This window comes from Octopus bimaculoides, chromosome 5 (assembly GCF_046866305.1).
Source record: "Octopus bimaculoides isolate indiv1 chromosome 5, ASM4686630v1, whole genome shotgun sequence".
NCBI classification, from domain to species: Eukaryota; Metazoa; Mollusca; class Cephalopoda; order Octopoda; family Octopodidae; genus Octopus; species Octopus bimaculoides.
The window spans coordinates 53265265-53275258 of record NC_142932.1 but is presented as its reverse complement, the minus strand read 5'-3'; positions in this window follow the sequence as shown (position 1 = coordinate 53275258).

Sequence of the window (9994 nt, the reverse complement as noted above, 5' to 3'; positions counted from 1 at the left end):
GGTCTTTTCACCGCAAAAAGTCTAAGTAATTTATAAATGTTTCTCTCTTTTAAATTTAAAACTTTGGATATATAACCAAGGAGAACGCTCCTTAAGGAGTCTACTTTAGACATTTTGCGGTGAAATCTCTTGCTATATTGGTAACGATTACATGTTTTTCTATGAACAAATATATATATATATATATATATATATATATATATATATATATATATATATATATATATATATATATATATATATATATATATATATATATATATATATATGTATATATATATATATATGAATATTTCCCGATCTAAAACGTGGGTTACCAAACATCGACCCGAGGGACAGATACGACCCACCGTCCTATGCCGAAAAGAATAAACATGCTTTTATACTACTTCTTACACTTCTTAGATTACGCATGTCGTATGTATACTGAGTCAGTCTCTTTACGTGCTATGTATTTCCTGCGACATAATAACTACAACAGTACATCACGTGTACCTCGGTTAGTCAGTTATTAGTGATTACAATTAAAACGAGAATATCTGACGCCGAGACCTAAGATTGCTTTTGTTTTTTTCTTCACCCATCGTTATGGCTACTAAGAAGAGAAAAGTTAATGATGAATATCACATTTTCAATAAAGAATGGGGAAAAAAATCACTTCTTTGTGGAAACAAACGACCAAAAGGTTAGCTGCCTGATATGCGACACATTCTAAATATCCTGGAAATTTGCGGTTCCCGAGAAAATTGAATCTATGAAACATAGTCTGGAATCTCAAAGGAATTTCATGACGAAAAAGTTTGTCTAAAATGAATCTATCACTCGTGTAAGTTACAAAATAATGAATAAGTTGGCAGAGCGAGGAAAACCATTTACTGACGGAAACTTTTATGACATCCATTTGCAGTAAACATGAACAACAACTGGAGAAGATATTTTCATAAAGGTGCACAAAACTTTGCAAAACTATAACATTCAGTGGAATCAGCTTCGGTGTGTTATAGTCGATGGAGGGCAAAACATGGCAGGACTGACGAAGGGTTTGGTATCGGCAGATCAAGTCCAAGTTGGAGGAGCTTCAACTTACGAAAGCTCTGTTTATACACTGTATTGTACATCAGCAAGCACTCTGTGGAAAATACTTAGATATTTCTTGCGTGCTAACACTAGTTACAAATTTGGTGAACTTTATTCGGAATCATGGGCTTAATCACCGACAGTTCCAGGCTTTCCTTGAAGAAATGGATTCTAATTTCTGTGACTTGCCTTGCTACACAGTAGTGAGATGGCTCAGTTGCAGTAAAGTCCTGTTTAGTTTTTATAAGCTCCAAGGAAAAATAGCTCTTTTTCTCACCGAAAAGAATAGAGCTGATCCACAGCTGTCAGATCCTTCATGGTTTTCAAAGTTGTCATTTTTAGTTGACGTCACTTCTCATATGAATGAATTGAATTTAAAACTGCAAGGAAAGAATAACCTTGTCTATGATCTCTACAGAATTATTACAGCATTTTGGAGAAAGCTATCATTGTTTGAAGCACAACTTGAAGGAGTAAACGTCTCTCACTTTCAGTGTTTTCAAGAGTTTTGCACAGAAAATGTGGAACATGATAACCTCGAATTTCAGAAAAAAATTATTTGGCCATGTACAATCAACGAAAAGTATACTTCACTGATTTGTGTAATAACTTTTTTATAATAGTTAAAAACCGTACGGCTCAAAATATGTAGTTCAATAGTTTATTATTTAGATAAAGCTATTGTGTGGAATTGGTGGAATGAACACAAATATTATCGATATTCTCTTTAGAAGTACGAAAAATAAAATTAAACATATGTAAAGAATTTGTGTTTTCCTTATTTCAAGGTATCTCTTTCCCACTAGACTTTAAAATTTCATTATTACTACACCCCAATTTTTGCAACTGTTCCAGTTGTAACTATGATACTACAATCGCTGCTATTCCTACTACAACGTTTCCCACTATCGCCACTATCATCGCCATCACCACTAGCAATATCACTATAAATCGCACCCCATCGCCATCCTTACTACTTTCTTCTATTACCATTGCTATTACTGCAACTACTCTGATCAAACGATCTTGTATAGAATAAGGTAGAGAATCAATTTCACCATACATTCTCCTGAACTAGACATGATTGCAAGTGCACGGAAAGTCGGGTAAAGGTTCTGTGAAGTCTGTACAAGATATGAAATCAGACCATACAAAACTAAAAGGAAAACTGTAAAAGATTTTGACTAGAACAGTTACTGTGTAAGCCATATCTACCATGCTCAGTCAGTGATTTTATTGATTCATCTTTAAATCTGTTGCACACATTAACCAATTAGGCTTATTATTACAACGAAAATGAAATTAGCTAATTTTATCTAATTCTTCATTTGTAATATATTATTGAAACTTTAAATGAAAATCTGTTCTTCATAACACGTTATGTAAATAAAAGGCAGTTCTTACGATAAATGTTTAATTAATATTGAGAAATGGAATTCCTATAAGACATTATTAGTTACAGAATATTGGATAAATTACATTGTCTAAACTTTAAAGACGATGGTAGTGCTGGGAAGAATAGTTATACAAAATATTCTTTATTTAGTATAGAAATTTATTATTCCATAAAGCAAAATGCTTAGCGGCTCTTCGTCCACGTTAACATTTTGAGTTAAAATCCCGCCAAGGTCGACTTTACTTTTCATCCCTCTCTGGGTCGATAAAATAACTACCAGCTGAGCACTGGGGTCGATGTAATCGATTAGCTCCCTCCACCAAAATTTGGAGGTTTGTGCCTGTAATAGAAAAGAACAATGTATAAATGAATACTCGGATCTCAAGTACCACAACAATTATATTTCATTTTAATTTTGCAAGTTATAAGACATATATATGAGTCAACTCTACATATCATACTTCGTATATTACAAGTTACAGAATTAAATAAATGAGCTTTAGATCTTTAATTCTATTCTTAGAAACATGGTGTAAAACCTCGATACTCCGATGGATAGCTAGTCAAATCTGCATCGTTCACTTGTGCAACAATTTTCTTCAATTACTATATATTATTTTTATTTCAAATCACAGTTCTTCGTTAAATAACGGCATTTCAAAACACACCTTGTTGCATACTAAGTTGCAGTTTCTGGAGATAAGTTGAACTATATTAGTTTAGTTTACTAGGACTTTTTGCCATTTATAAAATAGGTTTAATTATGCAAGCATGGTCAGAGGCTGTTAATTAATATTTAAACATTAGAATAGTAAAAAAAATGATTCTTCATGAACCAAAATATGATAATGAATCGAAAGTTACTTTGATGTCCAATCTAAAGTCAGTTTGATGCCCAAACTAAAATAAAGTTCCAATAATGTAATTCGATACTAATATCATATCATTTTGATAAGTCGGTGGATTAAAGGACTGTTGATTCGATACGAAGTGCAACACTCAATTATTCGGGTGGAATTTAGCGAATTACTCAAACACAGAATGAATTTTTAAAATAAGTAGTGTTAATCAACATTTCTGCGCTGAAGAGTGTGTTTTACCTACTTGCAGCAACTTCTCATTTGTCCACTAGAAGGATGTTTTCATCCTGGTATTGATTGCATTGATCTCTAATATGTGATGTTATTATACCAAAGAATGGTTAAAGTAATCTATTCCGCTTTAAAGATGCCAAAAGTTGTATAGTTATTTGGAAATCAATTAGCTCCCAGTTCAGAAATAATATGAATCATAATACGTTTTGTAAAATCCATAGTTATTGAGTTGTTCCATTTATGAAAATCCATCGAAAGATCATATTTAATACAAACAATGCTCTAATACAAATAAATCAATGCTTTAGTCTGATTATTCGTACATAAATACTGTCTGTAGTTGTTTAAGTATTTCAATGAATAAATATCTTATGATTGCACTCGATAGATATATCAATTACTAGTCATAACAGTTATGTTATTTTGTGTAAGGAAATGAATAATCAGAAAGATGTTACTGTACACTTTGTACTGATGTATTATAATAGATCAGCGAAATAGTAGTACGATATTGAATTATATCTTTTAATGCAGAGAAGTTCTTTTTTTTTATCAGAAAGAAAAATAAATTACTGATATTAAAAGTAAAAAAGCAGTTCTGTATACTGTCTGTCGCTATATTGTTTCTATTATGGATGCACTAGCATAGAAGAAAATTCTTTTCTCCCAAACAATAATGAAATTTAGACAGGGGAATTTCAAATTCCTTGAGATATCAGTATTTGCAGATAACTCCTTCAGAAATATATTTTGTCAGAATTGAAATAACAAATATCAATGCCTCGGAGAGCGGAGAAATGTTGAAAAAACTCTCATCGTTTAATCTCTTGTGATTCTCGGCAAATCTTATCAACTTTTGTGTATTTGAATGGCTGTCACCATTCTAAGAACATTGCTAATGATTTCTTCAATACCATTGAGGTTCACTCGAGAAAATGATTACGAATAGATATGTCCTTATTTTAGATTAAATATTTTCAACAATGCAGATCGGAAATAATTTTACTATATCGGGGCTGATAATTTAAACTATAAGCCAGGCTTAATCCCATGTTATCAGATGTATTTATAAAATAGCGATCGAGCGACTCTGTTGAAATCAATTTTACATTCAATACTAATTTTCTAAATAGCTATTTCCTTTTCATTGCTAAATCAAAATATTCCAAAGCAATAAAGTTTTGAAAACAGCAATATTGTGAAAAATTAATTATATTAGAATATAATAATAATTGCATAAAACTTCAAGCATGTCTCAAAGTCACTGTAATTAGCCTGATAAGTTTGCAAAACTGATATTCAACTTATCGCCAATTGAATGTATTTTACAATGTTAACATTAGTCAGAGAAGAGAAACTAATAGAATCAACTCTATTTTATTTCTATTTATCTGAGATATGAAATTCCATTTATAATATGAAATAATAATTTTAATTATTTCATGTCATATTTACATGTGCTAACTTTACATAATTACTTAAATAGTCAATAATGCCGATAGATAGCAAAAAGTATGTGCTTCTGTCTGTGTGAAAGAGAGAGACAGAGAGAGAACGAGGGGTGTGTGCATGCGCGCGCGCGTGTCTAAGAAAACATGTTTAAGAGAAATGCTAACACATTATTTGACATGATGGCAACCTGCCAATTCGTACAGAAGCATATTTCCTCAGTATTATTTGAATTTATCGCATTAATATTCATTAACGGAACCCTTTACTTTGTATGAAATATGATCAGTATGTTCATATAAAGACTGAAGTTTTATGTTGTTAGAAGGTCATATATATATATATATATATATATATATATATATATATATATATATATATATATATATATATATATATATATATAAACAATATATGAGTATATGCATATATATGTACATGTATGTATATACGTTCATCCACATGTACATATAGATACATAACTGGGTACATGACGTGGCAAAAGAACAAGGACAAAAATGGTAAACAAGGTGCAACAAACAAGCAGGCCACATAGAAACATCCCCTTCATCAGCTGCCACCATTAAAACTCCGGCGTTTCGAAGAATTAAGGCAGTACGCATCGTTAAAATGGTTCTTCCCACGAACACAAATTAAATTGTTTTCGTGGAGGGTAGTGGCGGACGGAAAACAAGACAAGAAAACGAAACGGTGAAATAAACAAACAAAAAGGCTGTACAGCCAGACGTGAAGTGTGTATGTCTCGAACGCTGTGAAGCACGTACAGGAGGGGCAAAGAAGTACGTGCGAGCTTGGTGATTCCAAGAACGAAAAGAAATAGCAGCCGCACACACGTGACCAAGGCTGTGTGAAGAGAAAGAGTACCAGAGGGAAAAGGAGGGGAGGAAGTAGAATAAAAGTGAGCAACGAGAGGTAGAGAGAGAGAGAGAGAGAGAGAGAGAAAGAAGTAGTGACAGGAAGAGGCGAAGAACAGTAGAGGGAAGAATGAGAGGGGGAGATAGAAATAGAAAGAGTCGCGTTAGAAAAATAGTTTAAAACTTACTGTATAAAGGTAACGGGTGCGTTCTGTCGTGATACAAACAATATATGAGTATATGCATATATATGTACATGTATGTATATACGTTCATCCACATATATATATATATATATATTTTCCAAAATGTAACCGCATGTGAATCAGTTTTTCATACCCCGTCTTTCTTTCCTATTGGATTTTCCTCTGTTTCTGAAGAAGAGCTTTGCTCGAAACATTAAACCGTCTTTATTTCCTTCCCCGAGCGTCTGCTAATGCTTTACATGTGCCACGTCCCCACGCTGTTGTTATTTTCTTGTGTTTGTTCTTTTTTGGGGGATTTACTATATATATATATATATATATATATATATGGTGAAGTATATTTGCGACCTAAATGTGGCTAAACATCTCCTCCAGATGTCTTCCTGGGGCTACAAGATACTGCAGCATCGACCCTTAAGGGTTAACCACATTTAGGTCGCAAATATACTTCACGATGTCGTCCTGCTACTTTTTATACCTCGCTGAGAGATTTATTATTGCTTATATATATTTATATAGTAAATCCTTAAAAATGAAGAACAAACACAAAAAAAAACAACGCTCTTCTTCGGAAATAGAGGAAAGTCCAATAGAAAAGAACACGGAGAAAGAAAATCGCCAACGATTCATGAGCGGTTACGTTTTGAAATGACCAGAAGGGAATGGGTGAAGAAAAAGTTCTTTATAAGACGAGAGAGGAGGTATGTGTGGGTATGTGCGCGCGTGCAAGTCTGTGTATGTGTGAGTGTGTGTGGAAAAAAAGCACGTGTGTGTGTGCGTATGCGTGTGTATTTGCTCTGTGTGTGGTGTGTGTATTTTTGTCCGTTTATATTAGCATGTGTGAGTGAACTTTGTGTCGCTTAATGTGGTAGGAACAATTCAGTAGCATGGTAAGAGCATTGGCAGTCTTTTGTGTAGTTGTGTGTTGCCTCACATGTGCGTAGAGGAATGGTCAGTAGAAAGTTGTGTATGTGCGTGTATGCGTGTGTGAGTTTTGTATGTGGAGTATATGTGCGTCACTGTTGTGTGTTTGCGTGTGCGTGCGTGTGCGTGCGTGCATGTGTGTGCATGTTTGTGCGTGTGTGTATATGACAATGTATGTGTAAATGTGTGCGTGCATGTATGAGCGTGTATTGTGTGCGGGGGAAGTATGTGTGCGTTCATATGCGTGTGCGTGTGTGTATGTGTGTGCGTATGCATATGTATGTGTGCGTGTGTGTGCGTGCGACTGTATGTGCGTGTGCGTATGTATGTGTGTATGTGAACGAGGGATTGTGTGTGTAGGTATATGTGCATTTTTGTGCGTTTTGTGAGTGTATGCGCGTGCGGAGGTGTGCGGGTGTGTGTGCATGTGCGTATAGTTTTTGTGTACCTGTGTGCGTGTATGTGTGCGTGTGTGTGTATGTAGCTGTGTGTATGTAGTTGTGTGCAAGTGAGCGTACATGTGTGTGTGTGTGCGTGGGTTTGTAAGTGCATGAGTACATGTGCGTGTATGTGTATGCGTGTGTATATGTGCGTGTCGGTGTGCGTCTGTCCACATGTGTGTGTGTGTGCCTATGTATAAGCGTATGTGAACGTGGAATTGTGTGTGCATGTGAGTGTATGATCATGTGAGTGAGCGTGTGCGTGGGATTGTGTTATGAGGAGGTATACGTGTGTTCCTGTGTGCGTGCGTATGTGTGACCGTGTATGCACGTTCCTGCGTGTGTATGTGCATGTATATGTGTGCGTGTATATAAAAATATAATATAATAAAATAAGAATATACGGGGAAAAGAAAAAGTGTACAAAATGTTAAAAAAATTACAAATATTAGCAAATGCAAGATAAAAAATAAAAATAAAATAATAAAAATTAAAGAGATAAAATATAAACTAATATCATTATAAAAAATAACGCAGTTAAGTTAAACAATACAACGGAGAGAAAATGATAAAAAACCGAGAAGGAATAACAGTGTATAAAAGTCAGTGGGTCTAAGGGAGGAAAAATAAGATGAACTAAAATGAAATAGAATAAAATAAAATAAAAAGTTGCTTCTTTTCAAAGAGTTTGTAGCGACAGTCATTAAGAGGAGGAGTTCCGAAAGGAATATGTGCTTGTATACTGAAAATGTAACGCTGTTCCAGGCTGAGTCGCGAGTGATGGATCCGTGGTGCAGGGCGAGGTCAAAGACGGAGATTTTAGAGGGGAAGTGGTTGGCCAAGCGGAAATGACGAGCGACGGGGGTGTTTGTGCGTAGCCGAACATTTCTTAGATGTTCGGTGAACCGGCCGGCCAGCTGGCGACCCGTCTGACCTACGTAGAGATAATTACAAAGATTACATCCAATTCAAATTAGATAAGGCTTGGAGAAGTGCAGGAGAAGTTTCTTATGTGGAGAGTGTGCTGGTTGAAACCAGTGAGGCAGGTGGTGTTGGTAATGAAAGAGCAGGTGTGACAGCGGGATCTAGAGCAAGGGAAAGTTTCGGGTAGGGTTTGGGGGAAGAAGAGAATGTGCTATGGACTAGTCGGTCGCGTAGGATTCAGGCGCGTTTAAAAGAGGACAAGATTGGGTTGGGGAAAATGGAGTGGGTGGTAGGATATAGCAGTAGACGACGGAAGTCCCGTAGGATCCTTCGACGAAAGCGTAGTGTGCAGGGGTGGAAAAGGATAGGAAAGAGGATCAGTTTAGGGATTCGTGTGGTGTGATCGATTCAACTAGCGCGGGCAAGGGTGGTTTTGGAAAAGGGTTGAGAGGTATCCTCGATTAGTGAACAGGTGGGCAAGGTACTGGGACTGGGTCTCGAAATCCTGATCCCGGTTGCACAAGCACCGTAGGAGGAGGAACTGGGATTAGGGTATGGCCCGTTTGGTGTGGGAGAGATGGTAGGAGGAGAAGTTGAGGTAGAGGTGGAATCTGTGGGTTTGAAGAAGGCGGAGGTGGTAAGGAAGTCAGAAGGGAGGTTAATAGTAAGAGAGATAACTAGGAAGTTAACCGAGCTGTTAGAGATGGTAGAGCTAAATTGGCGAGAAGGGTGAAAGTTAGAGAAGAAAGAGATGAAGTGGCAGAGTTGTTCGCGGGAGAGAGAGGTGGCGCCTATACAGTCGTCTATGTTGCGACCATGTAGTTCTGGGGTCGGCCCGGAGAATTGGGAGAATACTTGGGCCTCAATGTGGCCAACAAATAGGTTGGCTAAATTAAGACCCATTCTCATTCCCATAGCGTCCCCAGAAAATGTTGGCAGGTCTCCCCGGCGAAAGTAAAGCAGCTGAGGGTAAGGACGAGCTCTGCCAGACGAAGAAGGGTGGAGGTGTAGGGTATGGTGTCAGAGTGACATTATATATACATATGAGAAGGAGAGAGAAAAATATAATGAAAGTAGTATTAGCAATTCTCCGAAGGTTACTGTACTGCATGTTCGAAGATATTGAAATTTATTTCCTGCATCCTAAATTTAAACTTCACTGGAGTTAACTTAATCGTTCATTCTATCACTCCACAATATAGTACCAGTAACACACAGCGAACATTTATATTACTTCTTCTAACAATACAAAAATGCGCACGGTTCCCGTGGAAGGATCCGAATCTAATTTCACATGCAACCGTTAAATATATACAAGGAAAATATCAGTTTTGAAAATATTGATATCAAATTTGGTACAAAGTCAGAAAGTTCGAGGCAGGAGTAAATCAATTGCATCGCCCCTACTGCTTAATTGGTACTCATTTTATCGACCCCAAAAGTATGAATGGCAAGTTGACTTCGGTGGTATTTTAACTCAGAACATAAAGAGGAACGAGAGGCCGCTAAGCATTTTGCCCGGCTTGCTAGCGATTCTACCATCTAGCCGCCTTAAGTGTAGAAAATATTCCTACATTAAAACTAAGGTTGAAGGAATTACAAACCTTCT